Below are 20644 nucleotides of genomic sequence, written 5' to 3'. Positions count from 1 at the left end.
ACTCAACCAATGTAAGAATCATGATCTTTAATCTTCTCACACTTAGTAAGACAAGTGAAGCTTTGTGAATTTATATAAAGTGATGTTAAAAAATAAGGCCATCTGCAGGAAAGTAGTAATCACCTTAGTATATGTGAATATTAATAATACTTAAATCAGCAAGCACAGCTGTGTGCATTCACTCATTTGGCTGTCTATTAAATCAAACAAATGAAATGTGATGACTAATATTTATGTTTGTGCTTCTAGATCATTCCTGTTACACCATTGCCGTCACACCAAATTGTATTCAATAAAATTATTTGGAAAGAGTCATACAGATATGACATGATATCACTGTTTGAAGACTTACCAGAGGATCACACAATATGTTTTCATCTCTCACGTATTGCATTAAAATTGAGCTATTAACTCACTCAACCAGTGCCTTCATTTTACTTTATTTTTATTAAGATTTTTCTTAGTATGTATAAGTTATACAAAGGAAATCCTTTTGTGAAGTTGTTACTTTAAATAATCAGTCTCACCATGGTAGACATATCTCTCTGATCTAAATGTATTCTAGGAAAGGTCAGGGCAGAGCAGAGATTGCAGTTGTAGTATGAGATTTCTGATCCTGAACCTTACACAGCAAATGGAGTTAGTCAAGCAGTGTTCTCCTCTGAATGTCTGAGCCTCTCTCTGTTCACAAACCTTCTCAGTAACAAGCCTGTTTTCTAACAGAAAAAAATAATCATGTTTACTGAAATTATCATCAGAGAGATGAAACTTGCTCTTGGATGACAGGAGAATTTATACTTGGCATCCGTGTTGCTTACTGGTTTTAAGTCCAAAATGTAAATATTTGAGAAAAACCCCACTGTACAGCAGATTTCAACTTAAAGATCGAGTTGAAAATTAAGTGTACATCTAGAATATTCTTTTTGCATACAAAAATCATACTTTGCTTTGAAGGTAAATTGCATTGCAGTCAAAAATCCAGTGCTGAAATCCAAATCATTCTTTGTGCTTATATGCTTTAAGTATTCATATAATAGGCAGAGTTTAATGCTATTGAGCAGTTATAGGAAATGATAGTGGAGAAGCTCTCAATAAATAAGTTTCTGAATTATTTTTCTTTTCATTATTTTTACGTAGGTTTCAAGGGGTTTCCGAGTCAGCTTTTGCGTGCGAGGCCATGTGATCAACGCCACCCTCTTCCTCCTCATCTCACCCAACCTCAGGCACCTCCTCAAGCTGCCAGGCTCCCTTTATGCTCTGGCAAAGGACAGTTCCTCAAAAGCCTCCCATGGGTAAGCTCTAAAGACTCATTTCGTTCAAGTCTCAGGGTTACTTTGCCACATCAGGCCGCAGTCCTGTGATCTGTGATCCCAGCGGTGATACTTTTATTCTGAAAACGTTGAAAAAGTGAAATGAAATGCAGCTTCCAAACTAATGAATGGTTCTATGTGGTGAAGGGGTGGGAGATGATCTCGATTGAACCAACATTTCTCACAGAGGCTCCTAGGACAGCAGTCCTCCCCTAGCGACAGCAGTGCTCCCTTGAATATTGGCTGTGGCCAGGGAAAGGGAGTGAGCAGGTGTCACCTGTCACTTGATAGGAGTTATGGCTGGATCAACGTTCGCGTCTAGATCTCTAACCCTATGGTAGACATCACACTGTCACGACTGAGCCAAGACCATTAGCCACTTCTGTCTCTAAATTGTCCCTGAGTTCATCAAGAATATACAGAATGCCTTTCAGAAACAAAGAGGGATTGGCCACATTCTTTTATCTGATAGAGAAAATGGCCTTCCTTTCAGAAGTAGGACTTTTTTTCTTCCTTCTTGTGAATGAAATCTTACTTAGGATGTAGGCGATAAGGAACAAAAAAGAAAAGAGCAAATCAAAACTAGAAGCACTAAGCCCATTATAGCTTATGGCTCTGAAATTTTTCTTCATTGTAAATTTGAGAAAGGAACTTATGAGCTCCATATCAATGTCTCCCCAGTCATTCTCCCTAAAATTGGTCCCAGCCCCACCCATGCCACGTGACCTGTTCCTACGTTCACACATGCACGTTGAATGTGCTGACTGCCTTAGCCCACACTTCCTCTCTCCCTTTACCTCACCCCTCCCCAATCCTCACCACCATCGGACAACATATGGTCCAGCTTCCTGCCATTCATTTTGTTAAAAAAGGGAGTATATCTCATACTTTAGCTAATTTGCCTGTGGATATATGCATATGATCCTGCATATGTTTCAATGGATATTTATAATTTAGATCTAACTTTCGCAGATGAGAGAAAACACGTCCCACGTCTCTCTGTGCCTGATTTAGTCTATGCTATTTTCCCCCCCAAAATAAAAAGATGGATGGCATAGATCAAGATGCATTGTATACATAAAGTACTTTGATAAAAGGCAAAAAATTAAATACACAACCTAAAAGTAATGTAAGCAAGGGAAGGCGTGGATTGAAAGGGGTGGGTGAGATGGTGAAGACGGGACAGTCATCAGAGGGCCCTGCATTCATGACTTGCCTGGTGCACTCCTGAGTATTTTCTAATGTGTTAAAAGTCAGCATTACTAAAAATAATCATTTCACTTATAGAAAACATACCAAAGTTGCAGAAAAGAAATCCTAATATCTTAACCATTCATTGGAAATCAGGAAGTTTATGCCTATTTTTCTTTCTATTTTAAAAGGATCATTTTTCAATCCCTGTTTTTTTTTTTACCATGATTTTAAAATACAATCTATACATCCAATTTTTTGAAAATTAAAAATTACTTGAAGCTATTACTTAAACAATTAATTTAAGAAGTAAGTCAACTAAAATCATGTTATCTATAAGAAAGATGTTACATGCTATATCTCTTGAGATTAATCATTTTACATACCGAAAGTTTTCTGTAGTAGAGGGGTCATCCCCATGCTCCTCTTCCCTCCGTCCTGGGAGGAAGCAGTGTCTGTCCTCTGATTGGCGATGACCTAGCCCAATGTCTTCCTGATGCATCTGTATCATTACATATGATGGCATTCTTTCACTTTTTGTTGGCATTATATTATGCATATGTGTGTACACACATTGTCCTTTTTCGGGTTTGGTGTTTATTTCTTTTGGTTTTCTGTTTTCCTGGTGCTGAGGTTTGAACTCAAGGTCTCAATCACACGCGGTTGTTGGTGTTAGCTGTATCAGCCTTTACCCTCTCCTCCTCTGGAACAATGGCAATGCACACAGCAGTGTCATCGGTGCTCTCTGCTAACACTCTTGAGCATCTTTTACTGTTTCTCATACACAGATTGTTTTCTCCTCTGAGTAAATAATTTCCAGTCTTTTGAATTTTTCAATGATTATATTCTGCTTCAACTAGTCAGCTCTGGAAATCCAGTCATGCTTTTTTAAAGTACAACTATTGCATGTTGCCCTATCATATCTGCTTATTACCTTTTAACATTTTTAAAATCTCTATGTTGTTATTTTCACTCTAGAGCAATTTTTCCTGATATGCTTGAGATATGTTTGTGATGTATTGTGTATGACACACTAATAAATTTTATTTAATAAATTTTATTTCCAATTCCCTGTTAGGAAAACAAAATCTCCATTTCATGAGATCCATTCTTGTAGAGTTGTTTTTATTGTTTATTGGTTTCTTTGCTCATTTGTTGGGAACATATTACTGTATTTTTTTTCATTTTCCTGGAATTTTTGTTTTGTGTCTGAGGATTAGATAAACCAAGAGCCATCGCTAGCGCTGATGACTGGTTCTGTGTAAAGGAAGCTGCTCATCGATCTTCCTGGCCAGGAGTCCTGTGGGAAGACTTACACCTTCAGCCCAGGGAAATGTGTGTTTTACTTCTCAAAGGTTACCAGATATCTGGAGAATGTCCGGTCCTATCAGCTCTCCAAGACAGCTGAGACACCAAATACAGGGCTTTAGGCCCTGGCCTGTCTTCTCTCTCTCAGGAGAAGCTGGGAACGTAGCTGGAAGTAGGTCTTATGATAAGATTGTGTTTTGATTATTTTTGCTGACTTCCACGTCCCTTATTTCTAAAATCCCCAAGATGCAAGAGGTGGTGAAGAAAATGGATTTGTGTGTGCTGTGCTGGTGAGCTTGGTGAGTGATTGAAGATAGGAGGGTCTGGAATGTTACCATTGTACTAAATGGCCGTTTTCTGTGCGTATGTGTATGCCTGTGCTTTGAGCCTGCACAATTATTTGACAATGGGCTGTAACTATTTTTAGTCCCAATTGCAATTCAGACATTTTGTTCCAGTTTACTTTTCTGGGAGAAATATTCAGGAATGAGCACATATTTGCTTGAAGATTTTTCAGGTGGAGAACACACAAAAGCTAAATCCATGGGGCCCACCGTTTGTTTTCTCTCATTTTGAGTCTCAAATGATATTCTCCATCTCCGCTCTGACCATTATCATTACCAGTTCATGAAGATCAGAAAATCAGTCAGTGGTAGCAGTAATTCCATGCAGCCTCAAACTTGTGACAATAGTTAGGCGTATTGTTAGAGTTCAAATTGAATTTTCACACTGTTTTCTTTACCATGTTAGCATAAACTTTTAGTGAAAAGTATGGCTTCACAAAAATAAATGATGAAATCCTGTTATCTTTTCTTTAATTTCTTTTAAATAAATATAATCACTTCCAAACTGCTATAGAATTTACACTAGAAGCAAACAGAGTAGTGGTTTATGCTTCATTTTTGCTAACTTCATAAGAGCTTGTGCATAATTTATAAGAAACTAATTTAGTCTTAAACATAAATTTTCTGGTGGTAGAGAAAAAGCTCTTTATTATGCATGTTTTATGACCAACCATTTTATCCTGTCCCTGACAAAAATGTGTGAGTATTATACGTCCATACTTAACTTCTTGCTGTATAGATTATAGACCAGAAGGGACCACTACACAAATCTCTCCATACATCCTTTTGATAGTTGTGGATAAGACCATTTTATATTTAATTCAATAGGAAATTACATCGATGTTTTTAGTTTCTCTCTTAGGCACTTCACTTTATAACCTAATAAACATCTCATTTGGTTTGTAGATGGTATTTTATGAATTGAGTCTGCAAGAAATACCTTTGCCTTTAGATTAAATATATGTACAAATATATATTTTTACCATTGGAAAAATACTTTGTGATACATATATAAAACCCATCAATTTGTCTTCACTGTAAGATACATTTTATCCAGAAGTAAACTAAAGCCTGTGCAAGAACTTGGAGACAATGTCACCTGAGTCCCATGTTTCTCTAAGTCTGGATCTCCAAGGACCAAAATACTCACTGTGCGCCACTCCCATGCATGGCTAACCACATGGCATTGTAAAACAGGCCTGATGTGAGGGAAAACCTTCTGGTGTCTCTGGAGGTACACCTGGCCCACTTGTTCCCATACAGGTGCCATTCATTCTACTGCTGCTGATCTACTAGTCCTGATTTATGCACATAGACCTAAACTTCTATAACGAAGAATATAAATATATGATCTGTCTTAATGAATGGTGAGCGAGTTCATTTCAAGTACAGAGGAGAGAAGTAGTAGCATGAGTCATCAGTAAAGACTGGTGGTTTTCTCAGTGATGTTATCTAAGCAAAAGTACAACTAAACCCCAAGTTAGGGGGATGAGGTATGAGTTTTCTGTGCACAGACAGATAAACCCAGAGGGCTAAGACAGGAGGAGCACGGAGGTAGAGGGGCGTGCGCGGAGCGGGGCTGTGGTAGCTGTCTGATAGACGGAGGAACAGTTTCTGATCCCACTCAGAAGATGAACAGAGATAACCTGGGGTTGCTTGTGATCACTACAGAAATTAGTATACGTGAAAGTATTCAATAACTACCTATACAGATAAACTGCGGATAAAAAAAGGTTATTTCACCATAGATGGAGCAAAGGACACGAAATACAATCAACAGATTGCTCTTGTTCCTTTGCCTTTCTTAGTATATTGCCTACTGATTATTCTCTCGCTTTCAGTATAAAAATTTTTAGTTGACTCTAATGAGGGATAGAATGTGGCAAATGCTAGATTAGGAGCCAAAATATTATTATTATTGACTTAATCACTGCTTAGCGCAGACACAAAGAGCCAGCGTCGCACAGGATGGCACATTTTGGCATCCACGCACTGAGCTGGCCAGGGCAAAGGGAGGATCCGGGAAATCACACCAGCCTCTCACCAGCAATCAGGCGCTGAGCGCTAATAAGGGGATGCATATTGTCTGCATCCAAGTAGCAACACTGTGTGTATGTATTTTAAATAAATGAATACATTCGTTACAATCACATGCAATTTGAATAAATTAATCTTGATTTTAATTGGAGGTTTAATGCAACGAAGCACACTTTGCATAGGTATTGTTTATGATTTTTTTTTCTCTCCTGTTGCTAATTGAACCCCTCTCTGCTTGAAACAGCACAAGACATGTGACAAGCGTGACAAAGCACTGATTTGGGGAGAGCACACAGCTCAGCTGTGAACATGAGTCCCAATTTCTAGAAGGTTCCCCAAGTCTAGTGCTTTTGGCTCATCGCGGGCACAAGGGCACGCAATTGTGTAGAAGCTGAGGACTCCAAGGGACTGTTTGCGGAAATGTACATAGGCAACGGTGGTTGACAGAGGCATATGCAGTGTGCAGATTTGTCCTGGCCAAGAGGTTCTAAAGATCGCCTGGATAGACTGTTGAAGTGTGGACTGTTTGACTTAAATTAACCTGTGATGCTTCGACATGACGCATATCAGATCGTTTGCTTATCTCCTATCTAACAGGAGGCGGACATGACAGAGGTCCTGTGCCCTGGTCTTCCCATCCTCTGCAGCATGTGGGCGATAGAACAAACACGGTATTCATCAGAGTAGAAGAACTGACTATCAAAGACCGAAAAGCAACAGAGAAAGGTTTCTTAAATTATTAAAGACCAGAAGGAAAGCTTGAGGCCAAGAGAATGTCTGATGTACAGAAATAAAGCTGATCCCAACTTCAAGATTTTGTAAGTGTTAGGTCCACTGTAAGTCACCAAAAATTTCCTTCAAATAAGTGTGCCCTTATGTGTGCATTGCAATGTAAATATATAGTAGCTGTCATTAGAAACCCAAATATAAGTAATATAGTTGAGCTGTGATTTTTTTCTTTTGAAACCTTTAAGTCTAGGCACACTTTCTAAATAAATACTTAAACATTTAGATTTGAGATGCCCAATATCAACAAAGCTATTTAACCCTTCATATCTTGTACCTTGCTTAGAAAGGAATTAATCCAAGGAAAGACAAATAAATGTACTTTTAGACCTCAGTTCCTAGTAGGATGTTTACAAATTTTACCCATAGCATGTATTCTTTTTATTTCTCAGTAAAATATCATAGAGTTGTGAGTGAAATATTAAATTAGCCCTGTAGGCCTAAACAGCTTTGTTTTAAATAAATCTTTATATCCTTAGCAGAATCTGTGATGCATGCATGTTAAGACACGTGTATTCCTGCACACATTTCTCCAGTTCTGGAGGTTTGAACAGCAAGATGTTATGAAGTCGCAGGCTTTGTGATTGTCGTACAGGTTCTCGAATCCCAGTAAACCAAAATGAGACTCAAGTCAAAGAAAATGCAAGGCCTGGTAGGGAAGGGGACCCGTTGTGCTCAATGTAACACAGCCCCTCAGCAACGCCAACACCAACAGCACCCTATCAAGTAGTGGAGCCTGTTTACAAAGTGCCACCTGCTCCAATATGCTCACATATGGTACAGCTTAAGGTCATCTTAAGCAATGCATGCAAACACCACTCAAGGTTACAAGAACGGGACAATTCAGCTGATTCACAACCCTGGAGACATAGGGACTCAAAATTCTCCAGAAGTTACAGTGAGGGAGCTTAACTTATTCCATCTTCCCTTCAGGGACTTAGTAGGCCAAGAACGAAGGATCCAGAGCACTACAGAGTCTCCCACAACTCTGCATGTATGGTATTCAGCCAGTTCTGGGTTTTCATCTGAAGTTCACCATCCTGGAAGAAGACTTTTACTTGTAGGCTGTAGGTCAGAGGCCTACCTCAGATCTTGGAAAATGAATCTTTTCCCAGGGTCAGCTCCTTTACTGAACGCGACACAGAGCAAGCTACCTTGTGCAGAATGCTGTAGCATACGTGATGTCCGTTCCCCTTCATGTGCTCAGCCCCAACTCGTGCACATAGGATTCTGTGTGCAAAGCCCCCTAAAAAGTCTCTGCCACAGTGCTGTGGTCCAAATATTGAAGAAAATTGAGTGTACAGTGTGCATAGCACCATTTCTTCAAGTCCCATCAATCCTTGCAACAAATATGGTGTCTTAACAGACGAGAACATTTGCATGAGGATTTCACCTGACTGGGTCTCCTCTGTTCTGTCCCTGGCATCTGTTCCAAGCAAATCCTCTAATTCAGTCTCCACCTCTTGTGGTTGGCTTCACATTGTGCTGTGCATTCTCAGGACTCCCCTACTCACTCCATTCATTTCTCTTACTTTTCCTAAACCTGCAGAGTTTGCAATGGAAACAAATCTGATGGTGTCTCTCTGTGTAAACACTGGCGTGTTGAAGGAGTTTTAGAGACCGGCAGTGAGGCTCCATAAATAGCTGGTATAGATATGTCATGAGTGGGTTTTTTTCCCAACACTAATTTTAATGAAGAATACATGTGGTTTTCTAAAATGTTCAGAGGATATTTATAGCATGGTTCACCCAGACAGGAAAGATCATCCGTTTACTTGCATACTTTGAAAAAATTATATTTAATTTTCAGTACAGGTTTTATGTTGGTATTCTAATGACTCAACATAAATCATTCTATGGAACAAGTGTATATAATTAGAAGAGAAAGTATGTCCAGAAAAAATTGTTGCAGTGGTTAATCATGACTGTCAGTTTAACTGGAGAGAGAAATAAATGCCAAGGAAATTAGTGAAACTCATTTCTAGGTGTGTCTTTGAGACAGACCCTTACTAAAGACCATTAGCTAAAGTGGGAAAATCCATTCTGAATGTGGCTGCCATACCCCAAAGGCTGATAGCCAGGACCTCAAATAAAGTATGTGAGGGAGGGTTGGGCTGGGAAGGTGGCTCAGTGGTAGAGCGCTTGCCTTGCATGCATGAGGCCCTGGGTTCGAGTCCTCAGCACCACATAAGCACAAAGAAAAAAGCCGGAAGTGGCGATATGGCTCAAGTGGTAGAGCGCTAGCCTTGAGCTGAAGAGCTGAGGGATAGCGCCCAGGCCCAGAGTTCAGGCCCCACGACTGGACCCCCCCAAAAAAAATGTGAGGGAGGAAATGCATGAAATGCAGACAGTCTCCCTGCTTCCTGTAGAAGAACTTCAATCCTGACCACACATCTGCCTTTGCTCTACCTTGTACAAGTCCAGAGCTCGTCAACCACACATGGCAAATTCTTCATCCAGAGGTCAAACCAAATGCTTCCTCCCTTCAATTGTTCCTTAGCTATTTACTCCTAGGATGATTTAAAAAGATAACAGAAGAGGTTAATTGGTAATTAATCATCATTAAAAATGAAAAGATAAAATTAGAACTTAATGGGAGACAAGTATAGAAGCCAAAAGAGACAAGAGTACAAAGTTTGACTTGCAGCTCTTATGTTAATTTTGAGTGTGATCTTAAGCAAATCATTTCTTCTTGAAATCGCTCTTTTTTTCTTTGTAAAAACAAGAACTGAAAGCTAGTATCAAACCCAGCCTTTTATTTTGATTTTGAAAGGACACTGTTTGGTCACCAGTCCTTGGGGACAAAAACTTATACAAGTCATTATGTGGAAAAATGAACTTTACAACTTTGCTGGGGGGGGGGGAGGATCGGGTGGGGGGAGGTGGGAGGAGTATGGGAAGGGATGGGAAGGGGAAACAAAGAGGAGGCAACAATGCTTGATAAGAAATGTACTAGTTATCTTGCCCATGTAATTGTAACTCTTCTGTACGGTATTCTCACAATTTAAAAAAAAAACTTACCAAAGAAAACTCAGTGGTATAGTAAAACACTCTGTATCAAGTCTGAGATACTTTTCAGCTTTTCTTTACTCCAAGCAAAAACCAAAAGTCATTTTTTCATCTTCTAATTCTCATGGAAATGACATTTGTTCAAGCAATTATGCTTAAAATTCATGTGTCAACACTACTTTGTTTTCTTTTTGAGAGGTGGGGGTATAATGCTGAGAATAAAACTGGAGCCTCAAACATAATAGACCTCTCTACCACTGAGCCATGTCCTAAACTGAGAATTCCTGATACTCTCCAAGGTAGATTCACAACAGTATGCTTATGTCGCTCATTGTATTTCTTACCTCTGACAAACTTTATCTCCTGTAATAAAAATAGAATCACGCAGTAATTAAGGTGATAAAGATATTAATGATATGTCTGTAAAAATAAGGATGTCAAGAAAACTAATAAAAAGAATTCAATATAAATATGATCTTAATTTAAAAGATTAATTTAAAACTTAATGTTCTAGTGGAACAATTCTTGATTGATACAAATTTCTGTAATAAGATACTAGTTCCTCTTTTAGAGCAAGTCATTCTTTATAAATTTTTAATGAAATGAAGAGTTACGTAGTTACAGGCAAATATATTTATGAGTTTGCATTAGAAATAACTGCCCAAAGAGTTTATTAAACTGAATCACACTACGATGTGAGAACAGGCAATATCATAATATTTTATACATCTTTCAAATACATTCTTCTTCCTACCTAACACTAACATAACTCACGAAATTTACCCTCATAAACAAGATATACTAGGTTGGTATAATGAAGCCTGGCAATTTCCATTTTATTGGGAGTTACCCATGTTCATTTTTTTTTTTTTTTTTTTTTTTTGCTTATGTGGTGCTGGGGAATCAAACCCAGGGCCTCATGCATTGCAAGGCAAGCACTCTGCCACTGAGCCATCTTCCCAGCCCCACCCATGTTCATTTTTAATGCCAACATATGTGTGGAATGATTGTCATGGAATGTATTTATGAATTATTGCAAGAAAGGGACATATATTTTCTTAAGTGCTGGAAATCTTTATATTTTAGCTTTGCTATCAACAGTTTAATTAAGTCGCTGGGAAATTCCTCTTCAATTCTTGAGTCTGTGTGTTGTGTCATGGCTTTCATGTCGACTAAGATCTCGTGACTTCTGCGGCCCACTGAGCCAGACAAGAACCTGGCCATTCCCCCGGCACTGAGCTGTGTGCCCTCTGTCAGCCTTCATCCACCAATACTGGGATTATTTATTGGGCTTTTGTCTAAAAGGTGCAACCTCTGAATCTAATCGGAAAGCAAGCAGGAGCCAGTTTAAAGGACAGACGACCACCCCACAAATCAACACATAGGCATGACAGTTAATTCAGCTGGTATTATGAATGGTATAAATCTATCAGTCCATATTTGGGACCCCACTTGTGTGGGGTGTGTGAGCAGCCTCTGTGGGCAAGGCCTTGAGGCTGAGGTTTTAATGAGCTGTCTTGTGATGTGAGCCACATGATCTAGGGCTCTGTTAGAGAAGCAACTGAGAAGGTTTCCCCTCCTCCCCCAACTTCATGTTACTCCACTTACCACAATTTTAGATGAACAATTGGTTTACAGGGTGTTGGAAAGAAAACTAAAAGGAAATATTATTTAATATAGCATGTAACCTTGGGCAGATGAAACAAGGTGAACAAAATTATACAAGTTAAAAGCACTTTTTAAAAAATTTTGGCCTAACATTAACACAAGCATTAGAATAGAGTCTACTAATTATGCATGAATTTTTCCAGAATACAATAGCGATTTCTCCAATTTGCTGCATTTTAAGAGCAGAGGGTGTCATCTGATGGTAAATGTCGGATCAGAGTTGACTTTCCAGGCCTTTCCCAAAACATCAGAGAAGTACTCATTGTTATAATTATCACGACGAAAAATATTGATCTGAAAGGTTATAATTAAAGTTAGTCTATTCATGGCAAAAACAAATCCACCAGAGACTTAATTACTGAAAATGAAATCCAATGTATGCACTGACATTAATTTCTTTTTTAAAACCCTAATCTACTTCAACCATGAAACTATATTTATAAAAAGGTGTGAAATACTAAAATAGAAGCATAGGTTTTTCCATAGATCTCATACATGAAAAGTCAATTTTCATATGTTTGTCCTTTTTCTTCTTTCAATCTTAGCAACGGTAGTGAGGGAGTATAATGTGATGTCTCTCTCCATACCACACAAGGATTTTGGAGATTGTGACTCATCATAAAACAACAACAATCGTGGCTTGCACTGGACAATGCTCTTTATGTGAGAGGACAGAACTGGGAAGTGTGTGCCATTTTACCCATTATCCAGTTTAGAATCGAAAAGACTGTGAAGACTCAGAGCCACCTGGCTCAGAATTTGGTGCCCCTTCCATTCAAAGCCAGTACCTCACATAGATCCCTTCTCACTGTGTCCCCTTGAGATGGCATGTTGCCCTGTAAAACTCAGCCAGAGCGTCTATTATGACATTCTCTTTACGGTATTCTTCACTTTTCCCCTTTCATTTAAGTAATATTATTTGGTACTGTTTACCTGTCAACTATAATATTAAAATGGAGATATGGAATCTGCCTTTATAGATCTAATAAGAAACATGTGCTTGTATGATACGGAATTGCAGTTTGCTTTAGGACAGTGAAGAGACTTCTGCATCATTTTAATTTTGCTTTTTTGGCTGTGTCTTTTCCTTCATTTCTCCTTGTCTTCTTTGTTTCTTTCTTTCTTTTTACTGAGAGCACACATGCTCAGAGGAAAATACAAAACTTTATTCCCTTCATTTCTATAGACCTCCTTCTCTGTCCTGTGTGTAAAGTCATGGCTTCTATCTCAAAGTTAGTTTTTGGCTTCTGCTTCTTAACCAGTAGTCATCTCTGGGTGATGGCTACATCTAGCACAAAAATAAATAAGTAGTAAAGGAATTATTTTTAACACTTTGGAACACTAGTATAAACATTTCAAATCAATAGCCAAGGACTGGTAAGAGAAGTAACAAATAGCCCTGTGAATACACAGCACTAGCACCCTAATGAATGGCAACTTAATGAAAGATGGCAATTTTCTCCTGGGTAAGCTTCATTTGACCTGGTGTTGAGCAGGAAGAGGCTTTCAACCCAGGGCCTTGTGCTTAGAAAGCAAATGCTCTACCACTTGAGCCTGACCTCCAGTCTTTGGCCTTTTGTTTTATTATTTTAATTTTATGTTGTGTTTGCAAAGATCATAACTAGCTTTTGCACAGACTGACTTTGGATGACAATTCTCCTATCTCTACCTGTCAGTTTAGATGAACTAGAATAAAAACTAAAATCTGGGTTGTTGGTGTCTGTTATTTTCCCAGATTTAACAATATTTTTATTGCAAGTTTGAAAGATATAGCTTATCTCCTATTTTGGGCCATGAAAAAAATTCTTCACAAGTAGGCCATATATGTTTGCCATATTTATTCAGATGTATACCTTCGAAACTGCAAATTCCATCAATAGCAACAGTGTGGCCAACGGAATCAAATAGGAAATGCAAAAAGCAAGAGGTAAACTGGGTGCTGGTGGTTCCTGCCTGAAATCCTACCTGCTCAGGAAGCAGAGATCTGAAGATCAGGTGTGAGGAAAGTCTATGACACTCTTAGCTCAAAATAGCTAGAAGTCAAGTTGTGACTCAAGTGATTGCATACTAGCCTGAGCACAAATGCTCAGGGGACAGTGTCCAGACCCTGAGTTCAAGCCCCAGGACTGGCATACACACACAGACACAGAACACACACACACACACACACACACACACACACACACACACACACACACACACACACACACACAGTGACGTGCATGCAATGGCATCACATGGGAATAAATTGCATCTCATACATTTACAGTTTCTCTTGCTCAATATTTGCAACTTTTATGAAGACAGTAGTAATTGAAATTTCTGATTGTCATTAGTTGTTCACCATCCACACTGGAGATATCAGCCATGATTGTTGGACCTGTTGAAGGCAGAGATATTCCTTTAGTAAATGCATTGGCTTGAAGTTAGCTTTTCCTTCTATGTATACAGCACTGTTTGCTAAAATTATCTTTAAAGCAATGAAAGAATTCACTCTGATGATTTGACCCGTTTCAGTGAATGCAGAAATTGCTAGAAAACTTTGCCACTTTCGTCTTGCAAAAATAATTGTCACTGGAAGCTAGATGATGATGGAAAGTTTACTCATGTCAACACAGGGATATGTCTCAAAGTCATCTGAAGAATGCTAGCAAGTGAAGAAATCACCTCTCAGAGAAATGCTAGAAGTTCAAAGGTGCCTTTGATTTACTTCGAACTTTTGACACACCATTAAAACTATTGCTTTCAAGTATAGATTGTCTATTTTCATCATTCCTCTATTGAAATTCTAATATAAAATAATTGTGTATGACTCAACCCCATTGTAGTTAATTTTGAAGCAGTGGTTCATAATTTCTCTTATTCTCATTCTATGCTAGCTGAGTTTTGTTCATTCCTATGTAAGCTGTGCTTTTGACAATCAATCAAGTGAAAGTGAATGCTAAAATGCCACCACTCCCTTAATTATAGCCTTAAAGAAAGCACTCAGCTACATCTTTCATTTTTCTTTAATTAAGTCATTAATGATGATGTATTTAATGCTTTATGTGTATCCTTCTCCCTCAGGCAAAAAAAACTAATAAGAAAAAGAAAAAAGTAAGAAAAAGAAAACTTAAAGGTGACTTCTTTTACAGATAGATTATTCTTATCCTTTTATACTGGTATTTAACCTTTATACATAGGATACCAGAAAAAACATAAATTTGTTGTGCACAACGAAGTTTGGTTTTACACACCATAGCTTCCAAATAGCTATTTATGAACTTACAAGTCTTAGAGTTTTAGGATTTGGGGTGAAGGCAGTCACTATCCCTCGGTGGCAGTGTATGCTCCTCTTTCTAACTCTTAGTACACTAACAACCCCCTAATTCTAGCTATTAAAACAAGGACCTTGTGTATTAATTGAATAGAGGACAATATCGGTTTCCTTGCCTTGTGTCCACTGCTCTGGCTAATTTTGATAGACAGTACAGCTCAGCCAGAAACTTTTTCACTGACAATATCATTTAAGGTTGTAACATGTCCATCTCCATGATTACATGCCAAACACATACACCACACACATACAGAGGGGAGAGAGTTGGAGGGGAGAGAGGGAGAGAGAAAGAGGGAAGAGAGGAAGAGAGAGAGGGAGAGGGGGAGGGAGAGGGGGAGAGGGAGGCAGGGAGGGAGGGAGGAGGGGAGGGAGGGAGGAAGGGAAGGAGGGAGGGAAGGAGGGAGAGCAATGTCTGACTTCTCATGTCTTTATATTTCTTTAGGGGCAGTTTATCTGTCTGGCCCTTCTTTGAATGTGAGAAGTGGTTAAAATACACAATATCATCATAGAAACAAATATCTAAGGTATATCACACTTTGCTAAGAAAATAATCATAGATTTCAAAACCATTTATCCATTACTGCATTTTAATGAACTTATAAAATATAATACCAAGATGTAAAGCTATAAAGTATAATTACTGAAGCAATATTCAAGATAATCTGTATAGAGAAGTATAAAATGGATAATAGATTCTTAATCACACTAAACTGCCTACCGAGTTTAGACAGCTCCACACATAGCTGTGTAAATACTGGCCAAGGCAGTAATCTCTGTTTTAGATCCTTTCCATCATATTAAACAGTGTCTTTACTTTGAAATGGAGGTGCCTTGATTGTGCTCTTCAAGAATTAAAGCAAGAAAACAAGATGAGATGCCATTTTAAATACACCCAGTATCAAAGGCTAGAATGTAGAGTTGTAAACCTGAGAGAAAAAGCTTGTGAATCCAGAAAAGGTCAAAGGTCTTTGGTGATTGCTCAGCTGCCTACGGACAAAAGACATACTTCCTTGATCATGGCTACTTCTCCCTTTTTAACTGTTAACATTCTGTGAAACTTTCGCTCATTGTCAGAATCTAAAACCATAAAGAATAAAGGATGCTCTGAGATGCAAAGCAATATGGAATGTGTCAGTTCTTCTTGGTTAGCAAGAGGAAGAAGGAGGGATACCATCATAGTAGAGCTATGAGCCCAGCATGATTGTAAAGGAATGTGTGTGAGTGTGTGCAATTGAAGATATGCAGTGCTCCTGCTCTTAGCATCTGCTATGTTATGTCTCAGTCTGGGTGAGTTTGGACATCAGCACTGAGTATACACAAAGTCCCTGTCAGGACAGATCCTCTGCCCTGAGAGGATTACAGGAACTCTATAATCCCACAGTTAATGTGAAGTCCTAACTGTGACAAATGCGATCACCCACTATGAAATGGGAGCCAAGCATCGTACCAAGTGTGAAGCAAGACAAATTATTACACAGTGGAGATCAGCAGTCAATTAGTAATGTCACAACATTGCAATAACTTCAAATAAGAGAAAATTAAACCTAGCCAGCAGAACTTGTAAGTAAATGCATTGGGTGGTAAGCAAGTGTAGACAAATGTGTTAACTGAAATACGGTAGAGTCAAGAGACAACTCAGACTGTCTATTTCCTTAGAAAGGCAAAGTCAAAGTTCAACAAAATAAACACCAGGAAGTGTGTACTTGAATAGGGTGGGGTGAGAAAAAGGGGAATAAAGAGAGAAGAAGGGAAGAAGGCAGTCAAACAAAATGGTGAGACAAAGGACAAAGAGGAACCAATGCAACAGTGATACTCACAAGACAGTATGTTGGGAATGATCTGTACAACTTGAGGGTTGAGGAGGAGGGAAAGTGGGAGAAAAATGAGGGAGGGGGTAACAAATTGGACAGGAAATAAACTCACTACCTTACTTATGTAACTGTAACCCCTCTGTACACCACCTTGAAAATAACTTTCTAAAAGAAGAATTAGATGTACAGACTAAAAAATGAAGAAGAGTGAGGGGAGGAATGGGTGGAGAGGAGGGTGGGTATAAATGTGGAAAGGGGTGACACTGAGCACGATTCATTGTATGCATAAACAGCTTTATTAAATGGCAATTCTTTTGTACCACTACCAAAACATAACAGAATTGTAAAAAAACAAAAACCTTAAAGAGGTAAAACTATTACATATAAATACAGTAAAATGATTTTTATCAACGAAGCTGTTTTTAATAATGTATGTCCTAAGAAAGCAGATTGCTGAAACTTAGGTCAGCATCTCAGCTGACCGTCCATTTCAATCTTGACTTCAAAGACATGTCTACTTAAGTAGCTATAAGTCTTGTGCATGTGTGTCGTGCATGTCTGCCACATTCAGGTATGCAAAGGCCTTTCCATCCAGCATTTCAAGTTGTCTCAAAAGGATCTCTTCTAAGTGTCTCTGCCCTTTCCCTTTCTTTCTGCTCTTGATAAAAAATGTCTTTAGTGCAGCAATAGAAAGGATAATGATAATATTTACTGACTACCAGCAACAAGTCAGGCAATCTGAGTGCATCAATTCACAACATCTCTGCAACCACATTTTGAGATAGCAATAAATAGAAGAGATAGGATCTGATTGCCAGAAGCTTGCCTTTGGAGACAAAGCTTATCATTCTCTGTCCAGGCTGCTTCTCCATGAGGAGCAACAGGAATATAAATCAAGTGGCTTATGAAGAAAAGTCTCTGACCCTGCATGACTCCATAATTTTGGCAGTTATTTTTCTTGGGATCCTGTCCCACCAAAAACAGTGTTTATCTTAATGCCTTGGTATTTAGAGTAGTTAATATTTACGTAGAAAACAAATTACAGAGGTTTCAAACCTCTTTCACTTAATCCTTAAAGCATCTCTAGAAGAGAGAGCTCTAAGATACTTTGCTTATGGATAAGGAAACTTACCTTAAGTTGAGCATTGAATTCAACAGCACAATTATTTGGCCCCGGAACATTTCCTGTGAGTGAGGAGGAAAGGAAACTCTGCTTGAAAACAACCACTCAGAGAAATGACTGAAATTTCTTTCAATCAAGAACACAGGGTCCTACTGAATTTCTAACTTAGTGTGAAAACCTCAAGCCAAATCTTCAAGCAAAGAGGCACCAGTCATGAGCACTGTCTTTGGGTGTGCCAGTGTTTGTGGGAAGATGAATGTGCATGCATTTCAGGGCCAGTCGAGACCCAAGTGGGGCTTGTGTGAAACTGCAGGCTGAAGCAATGTATTACTGCAATAACTCGCAAGCAATACCTATCTGCTCTCTTCCAGCTAGAGAAGTTAGAAGTCCAAATAAGACCCACTGAGTGTGCACAAGGCTAAATTTTCCTGCGGTTCCAGGAGACAATCCATTTCCTTGTGTTTTCCAGCTTCTAGAGTTTGTATGCCCTCCTTGGCTCACGGCCCCTTGTTTATAGTACTGTAACCTTTAATTTCCTTCATAAGATCTCCCAGTAGAAATCGGACCATAATTTCTCTATACAAAATCTTTAATATAATCTCACTCTTATGGTCTCTCCTGCCATATAATATTAACAGATCCTAGGGGTGAGGGTGGGGAAATCTCAGGGGACAACTGGGTAATCTGGTGGTGCTAAATCTCTTACCCTCCAAATCTTTTCAGCTCAAGCCCATCTAGTGTTGATTGTTTATTAAGCTACCAGAGCACATTGTCTGGAATTTCCTGATGGTTACTAGACACACATTCTTGTAGCTTTGAAATTGCGATATCTGGTCATTACTACTATCTATGAGGCCTGGACACAAGGTATCAAAGTGCTGCCCAAAGTGTTTGATTTAGTCCATATCATGAAATGTGGGTGTATTTTCATCCTGCCTACTGACTCAGTTTACAATTCCCTGAGATCTCTAAAGAATAAAGAAATTGCTTTAAAAAAAATCTCAACCAAGTTACAATGATATTATAGTCAATATGTCATGGTGCTCAAGGGCATCATCTCTGCTTAGGAGGCACAGGTAAGGAGGTAGAGAATTTAACCTTTCTTATTCCGTTATTTACCTGTATGCAGAAAAGCTGATAGATGGAAGGGTAGCGTACAGGCGAATAATATGGTAGGCAAGAATGTCAGTGTTGTAGCTTGAAACATCTCTGAGTCTGGAATGTGAACCCATTCTCAGAATGCTCTGCTGCCTTCCATTTGTCCTGTGTAAGGAGAAAAAAATTTGTATGAGATGAAAACTTGTGTGAGATGAAACCTTTACCTGAATCAGAGCATTCCCAGGAGAAAGCAAACCTGTCAAGAGGGACTTTCTACAGATCACCACCCAGAGGCAAGAATTGGAAAGACTCCAGTTGGGCAAGAAATAACCACATCATCAAGAAATTCAAGAGGGTCTTTGATTGGTGGTCATTGGTAACAATCTGCCCTTACAGAAAGTGGAGATGTGTCTGCAGCAATCAAGCCTAGGCTTTGCCCATGAGCTGGGGCCAGGAGCAGTTCAGAGAGGTCTTAGCTTCCTGGAGGCAGGGAGGTCTTAGCAGTGACTATCCTGTTGAGCTAGCAGGGGACTTGCAGGTTCACATGGCGTCTAGCCAGAATCTCAGACCATGATGTTTCTGTGGCTTACACACCCAGCACAATGCCCATTAAAATGTATGTGACCTTCCCCTCTCCCACTTACCTGCTGTAGAGACATTAGAGAGGGATTTGCAAAGCCATGTGGAAGGCAACTTCATTCCTGTAAATTTCATCAGGAGTCACTCGAGAAGGTTCTTTTAACTGGATATATTTGCTCAAGGGTATGACATAATAAAGTAATAAAGCTTCTACTGGAATGTATAAAGACCTTGGTCTAATGGCCTCTATTACTCACGTATATAAAATTCTTAACATGAATCTGATGTTTAATCTTTCAGCTTCAACAATCCATAAATAAACAGACCCTGAAATTATTCTTTTCATATCAAAGTTTCTCAACAATGGCTCTATTGGCATTTTTAGACCAGATCTGGTCTAAACAGGTTGTGTCTCCATACTGTGGAAGGAATTGTATCTGTCCTGGTCCCTCCCACTGGCTGCCAATAGCAAGCCAAGCTCATGAAAATTACACCTGACTCTGGACATTTACCTACATCACAGCCAAATGTCCACAGAGGGAAAATACACTCCCACATCTGGATAGCCCTCAAGTTCAAACCAGAATGCCATGACATAAGAAGTGTACAAAAAGGTCTTATATTACTTCAAAACATATGTAGATTGTGCTGTTCAACTTTTGGGAGAAAATGTTGGATGAGGTATATTTAAATTAATTGAAAGAAGGAAGATTATTATAGCCTTCTTAAGATCCAAGTATAAGACTGTGACCTTCTCTCTATATAAAGTTTTCTTTGAGTTAGATTTCTGCTTTATTTTTTAATCCCAGAAAGGTAATAAACAGATTTAAGCATAGAAATCACACTCAGTGATTGGTTTTTTGATTCTTGTGCATTGCAGTAATAAAATGTTTTCTTGTCATTTATAGCTCTTTTGTTTCAGGGTTCTATAAAAGATCTGGCAAAGCAATTGGATTAAAGTAAAACATAAAATAAAATAATACTTTTATTTTCCTAAACAGCTTTAGAAATATGGTAGTTCTTTGTACTCCCAAACTCTGCACTTCAAATTATCCACATGGAAA

At 38.8% G+C, this 20644-nt stretch overlaps 1 long non-coding RNA gene across 2 annotated transcripts; it reads right to left on the bottom strand.

The window, feature by feature from the left end:
- Positions 1-10720: 10720 nt before the first annotated feature.
- Positions 10721-19721, bottom strand: LOC138831543 (uncharacterized). Of its 2 annotated transcripts, XR_011373369.1 has the most exons (5): positions 19646-19721; positions 19023-19166; positions 17913-17965; positions 13915-14033; positions 10721-11947 (listed from the first exon to the last, which is right to left on the bottom strand). It is a non-coding gene; the product is annotated as an uncharacterized lncRNA (long non-coding RNA). The 2 variants fall into 2 exon arrangements; XR_011373368.1 differs by lacking the exon at positions 10721-11947 and having other exon boundaries at positions 13441-14033.
- Positions 19722-20644: the final 923 nt, after the last annotated feature.

The sequence above is a fragment of the Dipodomys merriami genome, unplaced genomic scaffold (assembly GCF_024711535.1).
Source record: "Dipodomys merriami isolate MVZ:Mamm:240054 unplaced genomic scaffold, mDipMer1.0.p SCAF_2, whole genome shotgun sequence".
NCBI classification, from domain to species: domain Eukaryota; kingdom Metazoa; phylum Chordata; class Mammalia; order Rodentia; family Heteromyidae; genus Dipodomys; species Dipodomys merriami.
Note: the sequence above shows the minus strand (reverse complement) of the source record. Positions and strands in the feature narration are given on the sequence as shown.